The 17,224-nt window shown below is 39.3% G+C and overlaps 1 pseudogene; it reads right to left on the minus strand.

Moving 5' to 3' along the window:
* Nucleotides 1–711: 711 nt before the first annotated feature.
* Nucleotides 712–17,224, minus strand: part of LOC103292913 (histone chaperone ASF1B-like) — a 35,490-nt pseudogene continuing 18,977 nt past the window's right edge.

The following is a 17,224-nucleotide window of genomic DNA, read 5'->3' on the forward strand; positions in this document are numbered from 1 at the left end:
TCCCCACAGTGGTACCTCCAGGGGAATCCAGATCCAGTGAGAAGGCAAGGAGAAGGTGGTTGTGACTGAGAGGAGAATCAGCCATCATTCCTCAGCATCCTGCTGATTACACTTTTGGGAAAAGAGTTGTCCAGAGGCTGTTGGATTGAAAAAGAAAACACACTAAAAATCATCCTGGGAAGAGGACAGAAATTGTGTCTGAGTCCACCTTCTAACCCAGATTCTTTGTGACTCCAGAAAGCTGAGTGGGTCCACTCAGATGTTTGGGAAGGGAAAGAAATGACAGAGCCTCTGGCCCAACAGGACTAGATCCTTGCCAGCCATTGACCAAGAAAGCCTCAAGGCGGCCAGGGAAGTCTGTGGGAAGCGCTCTGGGTCAATGGTACTCATATGGGGAGAATGGTGACACAATATCCTGCGTGTGGAAGAGAGAGAAAGAACACAAGTTAGGGAGAATTAAGAACTGAAGTACCTACTTTTTATAGGACTGAGCAGTAAAAGTGAGACAATCCTTCTATGATAAGACTGGGAGATATCTGAGGCCCGTTTTTTCCTTGCGGACAAGTTTGACAGGCCTGAATGTAGTTGATGGCCCCAAAGTCTTCCAGATGGTTCCACAGGACTCTCCAGGAGGCCTGACTGCCCCCTCCAGGTGTGTTGGAGACTGACCTTAGTCCCAGCTGGGCCCGAGTAGGGCCTGGAGTTCCCCAGTTAGATGCAGTCCATGGCATTCTCCAAGAGGAGGCCAGAGATGACACAGGGTCCCCCAAGCCCTTGGCAGAGGTGCAGTTGATGGGGAGGGTGAGGTTAGGGATGGGTCCTAGTTTTCTATGACCTCTAGGCTGTCTGTGTGGTTGTTTCAGTGGATGTGGAAATGGGTCACCAAGGGATTCCAGGCCAAGATGTTCCATTGGAACTGAGAGAGGTCTGGCTTTGGGTTCTCCTATATCTCTGGGTTGGGGTACTCATTGTTGACTTAGTAGCCCATAGGGATGAACTCCTGTCTATGGTAGGTGCAGGTGATGAGGTCCAAGGGCACACCTAAGGCATCGCTCTCATGGAGGAGGGATGAGTTGGGGACATCAGCCTGAAAGATGAACATGTGTTTCCCTGCACCGCCAACCAGCACCAAGTCTAGGGTGGGATCAAACTCCTCACTCTCAGCTGAGCCAACATAAATGATCACCAACTCCAGGCCGTCCACCAGAGTCTCATTGCACTCAAAGCTGATCTGGAACTGGAAGGAGGCTGTGGAAGGGCTTGGGTTCTCCAGCACCTTGGTCAGCGCCTAGCACTGCAGCAGCTGAAGCTGGCGCTGGGCCAAGACCACATCTGGGTCCTGTTGGGTCAGCAGGACAGCATTGCCCTCAGAACTTCCCACCTCCTCTGTCTGACGACTGAAGTGTGAAAAATTGGACTTTTGAATATGACAATGTGCTATCTCTGGAAATCAGATTCCACCCCTACCCTCCACTCCAGATTTTTCTGTTTTATTGATTGTTGAAGACTATAGGAGTCCATTTGTTTAGTGAATTTTCCAAACTATTTTTATGAAGATGGTATGCCTTCTGTGTGTGGCTACTGAATTCTCTGCTTAGCTTGTGTTCAGCTAATGTTTTAATAGAGAATTGTCTCTATGCTAGGGACTTCAACACTTAGCAGGCTTGCACTAGCCACAGGTATCAGCTCCAGGTGAAACTTAGGGTCTTCTCAGGTCTTTTATGAGTGTATGTCTTGCCGTGGGCATGTATATGGATTTTAAAAATCTATACCTGGGTACTTTTGACTATTCTAATTTCTAAAAATTCCCCCAGCTTTTCCTCCAGGGCTTTAGACAGCCAAATAGATTTTAAAGCCATAATCTTTTGCCCTAGGCACCTGCAGGTTGCAGTTCACCTTGCAGTGTTTTTGAGTAATTCTTACCACTTCTCTACCCTGAGTTCCAAGTTAGATTTAAAAAGTTGAGCAGCTCACATCACTGTTTCAGGCATCCCCCCAACAAGTTTGGACAGATATCCTATATAATAAAAGCATAGTATGCAAATTGTCCCCTCGACCAGGAGTTCATCTGGCAGTTCGACCAGGGGGCGGGTCTGGCCGGGGGAAGGGAGGGAGTACCTGGCGGGCAGCTGGCAGCCGCTAGGGACCCTACCAGTGCACGAATTTCGTGCACTGGGCCTCTAGTCTATATATATATAAGCCTAAGCATCTGTTATGACCGGTTGACTGAATGACCAGTTGACCGGTCTCTATGACATGCACTGACCACCAGGGGGCAGACACTCAACTCAGGAGCTTCCCCCTGGTGGTCAGAGTGCTCCCACATCCAACCTCCCATGGCCAGCAAACCTCTCGTGGTCTCTCCCCCTGGCCAGCAGGCTGGCCGGTCAGCCCCAATCAGTCCCAATTGGGACTGGGCAAGATGGCCCTGATTCTGATCAGGCCAGATCGCCGGCCAGGGCGAGGAATCCCACCCATGCGTGAATTTGTGCACTGGACCTGTAGTACATAATAATTTAACTAAAAGATCTGTTCTGCTGCCTCTAGATCCAGGAACAGGGTCCCACCCAGGGCTGCTGCTGCTTCAGAACCTGCTATGTGGGAGAGGCTGTGGGGCAAGTTAACACACACACACACACACACACACACACACACACACACACACACACACTGCTTTTCTACCATTTAGAGTTGCCTTTTTTTGTGATTTATCATTTGCTTGGGGTTCTGACAAAGTTGTTCCTGACAATTTTGCTTGTTTAGTGATATTTCAAGGAGAAAGGGGAATGAGACCTTGAGGCTGCCTATTGAACCATTGTGCTGACATGCTTTGTTTCTAAGTAAAATTTTATTGAGGAAAATCATGCATTCAGAAAAGTGCGTTAAGGGTAAGTATAGAGCTTGATGACTTTTCACCTGATTACACCTATATACCAAGCAATTCAATAAAGAAATAGGATATTACTTGTTCTCCAGTGGCCCCTCTTGTGCCCACTTTTAGCAAATCTCAAGTGTGACCACTCTCTAACTTCTAACAATGTAGATTGTATGTATTCTGATATTTTCTAACTTATTTTATTCAACATTATGTTTTTGAGACTTATTCATGAAATGGTGTGTAGCTGTAATACATTAATTTTTATTTCCAAACATTTTTTTCAGCTTTTCCCTTTCTCTTGTTAATGGTCATTTGTGTATGTGCATTTGTTGACTATTACCAATTTTACTATTATGGGCATTTTGGAACACATCTTTTCCTAGTTATATGCGCTTATTCCTTGGAGGAAATATCTAGGTCATAAGGCACACGCTAGTTCAGCTTCAGTTTTCCAAACTGGTTATACTGTGACAAGCCCGCCAACAATGGATGGAAGCTGTGGTTGTAGCACATGCTCATTAACATTTGCTAGAGCCTGTGGTTTGTTCTTTTTTACTTCTGGTGTGTGAGTTATGGCTGTCCAGCATGTCACACTATTACCAGAAAAGTGTGAGAGTTGTGGTTCCTCCACATCCTTGCCATCCTTTGGTATTGTCAGCCTGCTAGGTTTAAAGTGTCCTGGTGACAGTGTTATGGATTTCACTGTAGTTTTAATTTGCATTTCCATGATCAACAAAACATTGAAAATGTTCCATATGAGTATTGGTTGTTCATGTATGTTGCTTTGTGAACTCTCTTTAAATATTTTGCCCATTATTTAATTGAGGTTTGTATCAACCCAATATGTAGTCACATGGATTATTTATAAATTCTGGGCACTAGTCTTTTCTCAGATACATGTAATTTTTTAGTTTCTGGTTTAATTACTCATTTTCTTAAGGGTAATTTTATAAGTCCAAGTCTATTTTGGGGTTCACTATTATTGTTCTATATGTCTATCCTATTTAGCTGTCACACTCTTTTGATTAGTGTCAGTTTATAGAAAACCTTGAAGTCAGGAAGTGTAAGTTCTCTAACTTTGTTCTTTTTCAATATTATTTTAATATTTGATGTCATTTTCATATCCATATTGTTTTTAATTTTATTGATTTATTCTCTAATCCTTATCATTTTTCCCCTTCTACTTACTTTGGGTTTAATTTTCTCTTCTTTTTCTGGTTTCCTTAGGTGGAAACTTAGACTATTGCTTTTAGGTCTTTATTCTTTTCTAATATATGCATTCTACTATACAGTTCCCTATAAGCGCTGCTTTCACTCTATCACATAACTATTAATAAGTTGAGTTTCCATTTTTATTTAGTTCATAATATTTAAAAATTTATCTTGTGGTTTCTTCTTTGACCTATGGGTTATTTAGATGTGTCTTCTTTAGTCTTTACATACTTTTATTTTTCCAGCTATCTTCCTTTTGTTGATTTCTAGCTTAATTCCATTCTAGTTTGAGAGCAGAAGTTGTATGATTTCTATATTTAAAAAATTCTAAGGTGTGTTTTATGGCCCAGAATGTGGTCTATCTTATTGAATGTTTCATATGAACTTGAGAAAAATGTGTATTTTCCTGTTGTTAGGTCAAGAAATCTATAGATGCCAATTTAGATCCGTTGTTTGATGACATCATTGAATTTAACTATGTCCTCATTGATTTTCTGCTGCTGGGTTTGTCCATTTCTCATAGATGGGTGTTGAATTCTCCAAGTATGATATCAGACACATCGTTTTCTCTTTACAGTTCTATTGGTTTTTGCTGCACACAGTTTGATGCTTTATTGTTAATTACATACATGTTGAGGACTGTTATGCCTTCTTGGAGAATTGATCCTGCATCATTATTTAATGCATTTCTTTATTCTGGATTACTTCCCTGGGTTAGATAACTGCTCTATCTGAAATTAATAGCTACTCCTGCTTTCTTTTGAGTAGTGTTAGTATGGTCATTCATCTCACTTACATATAAAAATAATAAAAGACTAATATGCAAATTGACCGAATGGTGGAATGACCAGTTGCTATGACACACACTGACCACCAGGGGGCAGGCACTCAATGCAGGAACTGCCCTCTGGTAGTCAGTGTGCTCCTACAGGGGGAGCGCTGCTCAGCCAGAAGCTGGGCTCACAGCTGGAGAGTGCAGCAGCAGTGGCGGGAGCCTCTCCTGCCTCCGCGGTAGCGCTAAGGATGTCCGACTGCCAGTAGGACATCCCCCAAGGGCTCCCAGACTGTGAGAGGGCCCAGGCTGGGCTGAGGTACCCCCAAGTGCATGAATTTTAAAAATATATAAGTAGATAGATATAAAAATATCTAAGTATTTAATACCCTAGTATAAAAATATATAAGTAGATAGATATTTACATAACATATATAATCAAATAAATTTTCAGTATTATTTTAAACAAACTATTATCTGTTATATCAATACACCATACAAAAAATTAAAGTTTTTATTCTGCCTTTATTTATTTTGTTTTAAATGCTCTTCTTTACTTTATGTGAATCTCAGTTTCAAATTTCTATCATTTTGATTTTCTCTAAAGAACTTCTTTCAACATGTCTTGCAAAGCTAGCCTACTGACAACAAATTTCCACATTTTTTCTCCTGAAAAAAAAACAAAACAAAACATTTTCTTTACCACCTTTATCACTTTTGAAAGGTAATATTGTAGGATATAAAATTCCAGGTTGGTGGGGTCCTTTTCTCAACACATTAAATATTTCCCTGTATTCTGTTCTTGACTATATGGTTTCTGGGTAGAAGTCAGATGTAATTCTTATTTTTGTTCCTCTACAGATAAGATGTATTTCCCCCACAGTTCCTTTCCAGACTTTTATTTGTCTTTGATTTTATGTATTTGAAAATATGTGCCTAATATAAATAGTTGTTTTTTGTTTTTTTTTGTTTTTTTTTATCCTGGTTGATGTTCTCTTAATTTCCTGGATCTGTGGTTTAGTGTCTTATATTCTTATATTAATTTAGAGAAATTTTGGTCATTATCATTTCAAATATTTCTTCTGTTTTTTTTCTCTCTTTTCTTCCCTTCTGCTATTCTCATTACATACATATTATGTATGTGTAGTTGTCCCACAGATCTAAGATATTCTGCTGTGTTTTTGTTTTTAGTTTTTTGTTTTCTTTGCTCTTTGGGTTTTAAGGATTCTGATGATATATCCTCTAGCTCAGAGAATCTTTCTTTTTTAAAATTTATCATTATTGTTGATAGTATTAAAGATGTCCTGAGAATCTTTCTTGGGCCATGTTCAGTCTACTAATAAGCTCATCAAGGGCTTTACTTATTTATGTTATAGTGCATTTTATCTCTAGAATTATTTTTGGTTCTTTATTAAGATTTTCACCTCTTTGCTTATACTGTCCATCTGTTTTTCCATGCTTTCTATATTATACATTAGTGCCCTTAGCATATTAATTATAGTTGCTTTAAATTCCCACTCTGATAATTCTACCATCCCTGCCATGTCTGGTTTTGATGTTTGCTCTGTCTCCTCAATTTGTGTTTTTTGCCTTTGGTATACCTGCTGATTTTTCTTGACAACTAGGCATGATGTAATGGGGGAAAATACTATTATAAGTAGGCATTTAGTCTTGTGGTGATGAGGTGTCAGGTAAAGTATATAGTTCTATGATTAGATATCAGTCTCTTAGTGAGCTTATGTCCTGAATAGTAAATTTTACAAATGTTTCTTAGGGTTTTTTTAATCCTCTTTTATTTGGGAAAGATGTGCAAGAGAGGATTGAAGTTGGGTATTTCCCTTCTGCAGGTCAGTTGGGCTCTTGTTAACTAGTTTTCTCTCAGAGCAGAACTATTTCTGAAGAACAGATTGCTCTGGTATATAGGCATGTACTGCTTAATGACAGGGATATGTGCAGAGAAATGCATTGCTAAGCAATATTTCTCATTGTGCAAACATCATAGAGTGCACTCAATAACCTACTACACACTTAGGCTATATGGTATAGCCTATTGTTCTTAGGATATAAACCTGTACAGCATGCTACTGTACTGAATACTGCATGCAATTATAACACAATGGTAAGTATTTGTGTATCCAAACATATCTAAATACTAGAGGCCCGGTGCATGAAATTCATGCACTGTGGGGGGGGGGGCGGGGGTTCCTCGGCTTGGCCTGCACCCTCTCACAGTCCGGGACCCCTCGCTTCTTACCACCCACCTGCTCACTGCTCCTTAATGCTTGGCTTGTTGCTCCTTAGCACTGCTGCAGGGGCAGGAGAGGCTCCTGCCACCACCGCTGTGCTCACCAGCCATGAGCCCCGCTTCTGGCTGAGCAGTGCTCCCCTGTGGGAGCACACTGACCACCAAGGGGCAGCTCCTGCATTGACCATCTGCCCCCTGGTGGTCAGTGCGCATCATAGCAACTGGTCGTTCTGGTCGTTCCACTGTAACGGTTGCTTAGGCTTTTATTATATAGATAAAAAATGTACAGTACATATATAGTATGAAAAATAAAAAATTGTACACCTGTGCAGGGTACTAACTATGAACGAAGCTTGTAGGACTGGAAGTTGCTCTGGGTGAGTCAGTAGTGAGTGGTAATGAGTCAATAATGAGAAGGCCTAGGATATCACTATACACTAATGTCATTAATGTAGACTTTATTCACACTGTACACATAGGCTAGACTAAATTTATACAACAACATGGGATTAAATCAAGTACAAGATATAATGATGCAATCAGGAAACATGGTAAACAGGAAATACATGAGGCTGCTGCCAGCATAACACAGCATACTGTTTTACAGCAAAACATTTTAAGTAGAGATAGTACACTCTAAAGTAACAAGAAAAAAGTACAGTATAGTAAATACATAAACCAGTAACTTAGTCATGTATTACCATTATCAAGTATTATGTACTGTACATAATTATATGTGCTGTTCTTTTATACAACTGGTAACGCAGTATGTTTGTTTGCACCAGCCTCACTACAAACACAAGTGATGCATTACACTATGCCGTTTCCATGGCTACAATGTCACTAGACTATAGGAATTTTTCAGCTTCATTGTAACCTCATGGGATCACAGTTGTATATGCGGCTCGTCCTGGACCATAACATTCTTATGTGGCATATGACTGTATTTCAAAATAGTTTATTTCTCCTCTTCTCTCAGAACAAGGAAAGGATTTTTCTCAGACATTTACTGCAGGAATCTGGTCAAGCTCCTGGAGGTAAATCTTAAAATATTGTAGAGGCCCCACTATGAATGGGTCCCCCTAGAGTTTTTAACTTTCAGAGTTGTGCACACTGAGCCTGCAGCAATTTGTCAATTACAGTTCAGGTTTGCCTACCTGACACTGTTCCCACAGTGGTTTCTGCTAATGAATCTCTGCTCTAGTAGTTATGATTCCCTCTGTTCACCTGTCTGTCCAATTTGGGGGATAGAAGTTGTCCTATGTCCTTAAATCTTTTATGGATCCAACAAGAGTTGTGGATTTTCAGTTGGCTAGCTTTTTACCTGTTGTTAGGGTGGAGTGTTGACTTTCAAACTCCTGACATGGAGAATTGGAAACATTTTTAAAATGAAACATATTAAAGTTTGCCAGGGTTGAAAGACAGAGGGCAGAGGGGCTTGTGGGTGAAGTTATGAGAGATCAATGCAACAGATTCTTGTAGTGATAGAACCATTCATTATCTTGACTGTTATGAGTCTACATGTGAAAAATTGCACAGAATAAATATAAACATGCACACACACAGACACATAAAATGTAGTTCATTTTTTTAAAACTGATTTCATAGAGGAAGAGATAGAAACATCAATGATGAGAGAGAATCATTGATCAACTGCCACTTGAACACTCCTTATTAGGGATCAAGCCTACAACCCAGGTATGTGCCCTGACTGGGAATTGAACCATGACCTCCTGGTTCATAGGTACAAGCTTGACCAGTGAGCCACACTGGTTCACTCTTGGACTAGAGATTCGTGTGAGGTAAATGGATATGTGATTTCTAAGTATTATCTTGGCACTCTAGGATTCTAAAATCCATTGGCTCAATATATACTCTAAAAAGTGAAAAGTAATTTGATATTAAATTAAGACAAATGCAAAATATTTAATTATTTGCATCTAAGATTATGGCGTAGATATCAGTAATGTATCTAACTGATTCAGGAATATAGAATAAATGGAATTAAAAGCAGAAGTCATATCAATGGGAAAATATCAATAATAACCATTTAAAATAAAATATGAGAACAAAATTTAAAATAAAGAGAATATGAGTTAATTAACACAGCTTCAAATGTCTTGATATATATGCTTTCTAGGAATCCCTGAAGGAGAAGACAGAGAGTACAGATAAAAATTTAAAATTCAAATGACCAAAACTTTTAGACTAATGTTAGTTTTATTATACATTGTCAATATGTGTAACATTTTATTCTGTTTTATAAACATTATTTCTACATTTAAAACATATTAATTCTATAACTAAATACATTAATGGTCACTACTCATTTTTCTGCATCTTATTTTCTTGTTTAGCAAAAATACATCCTGGAGTGATTTCTTTAAAAAGAGCCAAAAGTAATAATATTTCTAATGTTTGCACATTCCTAACATGCTTTTTGTTATCTGTGAACAACTGTGTATATAAATCTCAAGTCAGGGCTATTTTTTTTTTCTTGAGACTTTTTAATTGTTCATTTGTGCTCTGGCATTGATGGTGGTTATGGAGAAGTCTGAAGCCAAATTCATCTTTCTGCTCTCATCTTTGTCTGCCTGCCCAGACCTCCATTTTGCAGGGCACTTATATGTGGTGACCATAATGTCAAGTTTTCCTGGCACACAGAATAAAGTTTAATCTCTATTTGGAGACTTTGTTTCTGGAAAGTTTTCTTGAATAGTATCTTTAAAGATAGATTTTATTCTAAATATTTTCTTTAGTTACACAATTTACACAATTCTATTCTCCCTTACCTTTTCTTTTCTCAAAATTCATTTAAGAACATGTATTTATACCCATTTTATTTTGCTTGCATTTTTAAATCCTGCCTTTTACAATCTTACTTAGAAATACGTATTCTCCTGTTATCAGTGACAATTTGCCTTTATTTCTGTGTTTTTTAAAAATTGTTCTATCATTTCTTTTCCTAGTTCTTATATACATATTTCATTACTAGTGTTCCCATTGCAGGAAAAATCCTGCAATAGGGTTTCCTACTGCACTCTACCCCGCCCACCTGCTCTCCTCCCTTCTCCCCTGCCTCGCCTTCTCCACCAGCCCCGCCTCCGCTCCTCCCTTCTCCTCCCACCGGCTTGCTTGCTTCTCCGCAGCTTTGCTACCTTCTGCAGCTCTTGGCTTCTTTCTACGCTGTCTTGATATGCAAATTAACCACCATCTTGGTTGGGGTAATTTGCATACTCATCCTGATTGGCTGGCGGGCGTGGCTTGGGCATAGTGAAGGTGCAGTCAATTTGCATATTTGTCTATTATTAGGTAGGATATCCTAATTTATTACCTTGTCCTAAATTCATGATCTTTGCTGATATTATCTTGTTTTTATTCATTGCTTTATGATATTTTTAAAACTCATGGTGGAATACTTTAAAATTTTCTGTTTTATTATTGTTATTGTGGTAAGTATTCTTTTCATGTCCTTTGATTTATTTATTATTTATTTCTTGTGCCATCTTTGATTCTGTGGCTCTTATTTTTTGATTAAATATTTTTGAAGTAAGTAATTTGTTTTCTGAAACCATTATTTTCAGAAGTTTCATTGAAGGAGAGGTCAAGCCTCTGGGTCATGGTAAAAGGAGTGTTCTTTAAGAATAAAAGTATTAGCCGAGCCGGAGTGGCTTAGTGGTTGAGTGTCATCCCATGCACCAAGAGGTCACTGGTTTGGTTTGATTCCTGGTCAGGGCACATGCCTGAGTTTTGGGCTCAATCCCCAGTAGGGGGTATGCAGGAGGCAGCTGATCCATTTCTCTCAACAATGTTTTCTATCTCTCCCTTTCCCTTCCTCCCCTTAAAAACAAAACAAAACAAAAACACAAAACAATAAAAGCGTATTAAAAATTATAAAGGAAGAACAAATATATTACATCTGGGTTTATATTTCACTAGTAAATGGAGATAGGCAGGAAGTTGAAGGATTGATATAGACTCTTTTTCATTTATCCCTTGCTATTGAAAGCCTTTTCACAAATGTCAAAATTTTGGATGATAATGTTGAGTTGCCGTTTCTCATTAATCTTGTTATTTCATGCTTTCCCATTAAACAATGAAGTAAAGGCTATTTTTCACATGCTCAATTTTAAATGAGAAGTTCTCAAAAATGTCTTACAAGTCTGGGAAAAATTATTGTGTGCTAGCATTCTTACAAATACACCTAGACCACAGACTCTGTAATGTAAGAGGCAAAATTTTGATAGTGTATTATTCTGGATTTTTCTGAAAATCCTGCTTAAGCTAAGAGAAGGAGGGAAATGGCTCTTTAGCCTATGGGTAAAGGTTAATGAGATATTAGATAAACACATCTATACTTTACAATAATTTCTCTGTATTGTCTACAATTGCTTTTCTAAGAGGTCCTGAGCAAGAGAGTTGAGGGGAAGGTATCTATCTAGGCCTGATATAAGGCAGAAAGAGCCTGGGACTGGCTGCTGCCATTTACATATTCATTGTCATAAGAAGAACAGAAAACATCAGAGAGTTAAAATGTGTACTAAAGGCTTCAGGGAAATAGTGCCGTTTTCTTAACTTTCCAAGTTTTCTTTTGACTGAGACCCAAGGCCGATTCGGTTGCTACAGCGATCAATTTACTGGAGCAAATGGATAGCTGAATGTGTCATAGGAAGCAATCAAAACGGGAGGCTTTGCTTGTGCATGCATGTGTAAGTGTGTGTAGGCTGATCCTTTTAGATAGGCCCTGAAACACTGCGATAGACTCTAAAGAACGTGATGATTAGTAAGATGTGGGTGGGGAAAGACAATTTGAGAATGATGCCTAAATGTCTTGTTTGGACATCTGAGGAGATTGTTAGATCTTCAGCAAAATCAAATGTGCAGAAACAACAGTGGGTCTGAGAGAGCAAAATAATGAGTCCAGCTTTGGACAAGTTAAGTTTCAGGTGTCTGGTGGCTATCAAGCTGATGTCTACCAGGCAGTTAGATACATGGGCTAGTGCTCTGGAGGGAGGTGTGGACTGGAAAAAGAGACTGGGAAGTCATCAACATCATGTCAAAGGCTTGTCAGGTGGAAATTCAAGTGAAAGCTCCAAGATTCATTTTATATCCAACAGGCCAAATAAATACCCGGAATTTTTTGTGTGCAAATGGTACATTTCTCTTTGAGGAATGGCATTCCTATATTAGAAAACTTTAGTATTTTAAAAGTCATTGCAATCCCCCTGTGAAGTGCAGCTTTTGATTAGTGACAATATTATCTCTGTCCCTGTGCCATAAAATCTATATTTAACCAGGTAAAGTCATAATGAAGAAAATAAAAGGAAAATAGTGTGCAATCTTTTAAGTTAATGAAACCAGCTTGGGTATTTCATCCTGGACTCTGTAATTATTGACATAACTTTTAAGGAAGGGGAGTTGTGAGAAAAAGTGGGGAGTGGAAGACTGTTTAAATGTGTGTGTGTGTGTGTGTGTGTGTGTGTGTGTGTGTGTGTGATTTTTATAGTAAAATAAAAAAATCATAAAATTTTCATTTTAATCATTTCAAAGTGGCATTAATTATATTCACAGGGACCCACTATGGGAAGTCACTGCTAAGTGGGACAGGATTTCCATTTGACATGAAAAATATTCTAGAACTAGATAATGGTATATGTATATTTGGCATTTTTTTCATCCTCACCCAGAGTATGATTTTCATTGATTTAAGAGAGAAAGGAAAAAGAAGGGAGAAGGAAACATCTATGTGAGAGAGAAGCATCTATGGGTTGCCTCCCTTATGCCCCAAATTGGGGATCAAATTGGGCATGAGGCTTGAGCAGGACTTGAACCTTGACCTTTTTATACACGGGACAATGCTCCAACCAACTGAGCCACACTGTCCAGGGCTTGGCAAAGGTTGTCTTGAACAAAACAAAACAAAGTGGAAGTGGGGAGGCTCTAGATCTCATCCTGTGCTTACGACAGTAAGATCTGTGGAAGATGTCTTTCAGGGCCTAGTATCAATGGCATAATAGTGTCAAAAGTATAGAGCTGTTGTGATAAAAAAAAATCTTACTGTGTGTGTCTGACATCACAAAATGGACATTTAATACATGTCAGTTTATTCCAACTACTGGTCTCTGTGACTGAAACCTAAAGTAGAGTCGGCGTGTGTTGGACATTAACTATCCAGCAGCTCTCCCCGGCATTGACCTTCCCTTGGCATTGGGCATCTCACCAGGAAAGTGAACACACCGAAATGACAATAGGCAGCTAAATAAATGGCAAATACTATGCTTTAGTGGCATAAAAGCAAGTCCACTTGTAACACAGAATATTGTGCAAATACATTTTTTTAATGTAGCAGAGAGATTTAGGAGGCTGTAAAGGGCATTCATAGAATTCAGAAACAAGTTGTGAAGAAGTGTGTGATTGAATCAGTAAGAAATAATGAGGCTATGGTTGAAAAGTCAGAAGCAGGATTAGGTACTCCACTGAGGAATTAGGAGAAAGATGAAAGACAAGGAGTGTGAGAGGCAGGAAAAGGGAGTGGGGAAGGAAAGGGGAGATATTGATTTAGTCATGCATGAAATATTGATTTAGTCTTCTTTTTCTAGGGAAAGCTGCAAAGTCGTGTATATCCAAACAGTAAAACAAGGGGGAAGGACTGGCTAATCAGGAGGATAGCCTGACTTCAATTTTCTGGAAGCAAAGCTTTTCAGAAGGAGGGGGTCCTGGAAGCTTGGGGTGGAGTGTGACTACGTGTCTTAAAGAAATGAAGGGAAGAAATGCCATCTATGGACCACAGCAGTGTCACTGGAAATATGTTCCTTGATGCTTCAAATAAAAGAGTAAGTTCTAATTAAGCCAGAGAATCAAGTTTTTAATGAATTTTCATTCATTCATTTATTCATTTGTGTATGCATTTATTTATTTAATCAACAATAAAATTTGAAAATTTATACATGCAAGGTCAAAGATACTCCCATCCTTTTGTTGTTGTTGTTGTTGTTGTTTTGTGTGGGGGTTTTTTGTTAAGTGTTGGGGGAAAAAGAAAAAATAGAAAGGAGGAAAGACAACATTTTTGTGTGAAAGGAAGCTCCTGGCAAGAATGTCATGAATGCAGGAAATTTAAGAACTTGAAACTGTTTTTCCACTTACCTGAATGTGAAATCCTTAGGCTCACATTAGCTTCTGCAAGCCTACCATCACACAGGTAGAACTCATTTTAAGATAAGGGCAATTATAAAGCTTGTTTATAAATTCTTTAAAACAAATCATATTTCCTACAACACATAATGCTCTGCATGGTCAAAAGTTTCAATGTTTTCTCCATAAATACCTCATTAACCCCAATGCTGCGGGGAATGAAACTGTCGGTGGTACTACAAATATGCAATGAATCTTCCCGTGATGTCCAGAGGGCTCCGGTTTAGAAATTCAGCATTAATTGGATTAAATTCAACCAAACAACACTAGGGGAGAAGTTAGAATGGGGCAGAAATAAAGAGAAACATTTAATAGCAACCATTGGTCCTGCAGGGGATGAAGAATTGTACTCTATCCCACAAAAGCTGGTTTGATAATAAAATCAACATGAGACAGATTAACAGGAGAAAGTAAATTTCATGTGTATGGAACCCACATACATGAGAAAGTCAGAAACCCCACACAAATGAAAGATTCAGAGATAAAAAGGTAAAATAAAGAATACATGACATCCTGAGCTAAGGGGTAGGATAAAGGCCTGAGGTTTTAAGCAGGGGAGGATAATTCACCAGAAGAGCAGATGTTGGGTAGATGTTTGTTCTGTCGAACAGACAGGTTACTCGGCTGAAATATATCTCTGGTAATGATTCCCATTCTGGAAAAGACCCTGAGTTAGAGTCTTCTAGGTAGTTAAGGCAGGGACGGAAGTTTCTCTGAGCCCACGGAGTCTCAATGGTCTTCAGTTCGAAACAAGCTACATGCCAAAGTGGCATAATTTTGGGTCTTATATTCTGCTCTTTTCCAGTCTCATCTGACAATTAATTCAAAGAGATTATGTCCAGGAGTGAACTCAGTGAGATGGTGGCCTGAGGCCAGTGTCCTCAGTGGGTTTGGTCTCCGTGCACCGACCCTTCATTACCTGTCTCCACTGCTGACGGTGGTTCCTGAGTGACAGATGCACAGGGGACGTTGACTTAGGATGTGGGGCAGTCCTTCTGTAGATGGAAGCCAGAGCCTTTGTTCCATCTCTCGGAGCTGCTTGCACTTAGGATTTAGCTCTTGGGAGCTGTTGGCTTTTTCTCTAATCACCATGGATTTTCCAGCGAGAACATCTCTCTGCTTCCCCCTGAAAACTGTCACTTCCCTCTTTGAGGGACATTTCCTAATTTCCATGTCTGGATTCTTATTACAAACAGAACTCTATGGCAACTCTCTGAGTGGCCCTGCCGTGTTCTCCGCTCTCGGGTCAGCAGCCGGGGCAGCACTGGCCAGTTCTCTCTGTGCTTTTCTTGACCCCATATAGCCAGGTTGCACTCATCTCCATTCAAGAGACTTGATATTAGCACTGAATCTACATTGTGAGTTTAATAGATGTCTGAGGACCAGATGACGCTTATAACTCATAGCAAGTAGCATATTTTTAATGCAGAATAAGTGGTATATAGAAACAATAAATATACTGTTTCTCAGGAATCAACTCCTCTACCTCAGTGGCAGGATCCACTTGTAAAGGCCATTGTATCAAAAATCAGACCTCAGCTTGATCACTAAATGTTTTCACTCATAAGGACAGTAAAAGTCTAGGAATTACAAGCAAAATTACTGCAAATATTGGTGAGAGAAAGGTCTTTGTTTTGGATAAAGTGCAGTAGGACAGACTGACCTCTGTGATCAGTACCCACCAGTAGTCCTGGCACATGGTTTGTGGTCAGTAGATATTACATTTGCCAACTGCGAGCCAAGTGGGAAACCCCAGGGATGAAGAGGGCCACACATTTCTTGATGTCAATTACTATATTTATTGTAATTTAAGTTACTATCTAGTATACTGCCATTATTTTATGGAATACAAAGGAAGAAGAAGTGTAGTTAGCTTTCAACACAATGCTTTCTTATGAAAATTTTATTTTAAATATAGTGTTTTGATGTATATCATGCTGGTTTATTCTATAACTTTCTGAATACACAATATATTCTGTTTCACTGCTTGGTTATAATGTATTGTTTTTAGAAAATTTTAAATCACAACTAAACTGAACATACCTCGAACCAGCAATGCAAATATTACACAGTCAAAGCCATATTTAACAGACAGCTACAGCAAAACTTGGTCCATACCAAGCAATAGCAACCTACAGCGCAGGTACCTCCTGGCCTACTGCATGACTGTTACGCACTGAAACACTCCATGGGCTCTGAGGCATATCAGATTTCAGGAATTTGCTCTATGTGAAAAAATACATATTACACATTTTTAAATAGAACATGCTCTCTGCCTTTATTGTGATGAATTTAATAGACTTAAGGGCAGCTCTACTTCAATCAAATGGTGTGCGGATATGTGGGACAATAATTAATTCTAAGGAAATTGATTCTAACAAGTTCAAATTTGTCACCGTGACAGGACAATCATTATTCTAAGGGATCTGCTGTCGGTACCTAGTAACAGACACCAGGCTTGCCATTAGGGAAAGAGCACAGCGATGCAGTGCCATCATGAGCACCCGGGGGACAGGCTGCCTCTAACAACACGAATGGCAACACTTGTATAGGCAGAGTGTGTGCCAGATTTGGTGATGCACTGTTTGTATTAAATTTTATGGCAATCTTCTGAGTGAAGAACCACTGTCAGAACATTTTATGGATGAGGACCTGAGGTGCAGGAAGGCTAAGTAACTCACCGGGTACTCCACAGCTAGTAAGTAGAGGGGCAAATTTCAGAATTTAGCAGTCTGACTGCAAAGCTCAAGCATTTCCCACACTGCTGTGCTGTCCCCTGGCAAGTTAGCGTGGGCCAGTAGCCTTTCTCTTTATGTGACAGGTGTTCATAAATTAGACATTTGTGAGTTGGGAAGTCGTTGTGCATCGTTGGCTTGCTCTCAGAAGCAATCCTAATTCTCTCCGGGCTTCACTGTGGGACCAATCA

Source organism: Eptesicus fuscus, chromosome 17 (genome assembly GCF_027574615.1).
Source record: "Eptesicus fuscus isolate TK198812 chromosome 17, DD_ASM_mEF_20220401, whole genome shotgun sequence".
NCBI lineage: Eukaryota > Metazoa > Chordata > Mammalia > Chiroptera > Vespertilionidae > Eptesicus > Eptesicus fuscus.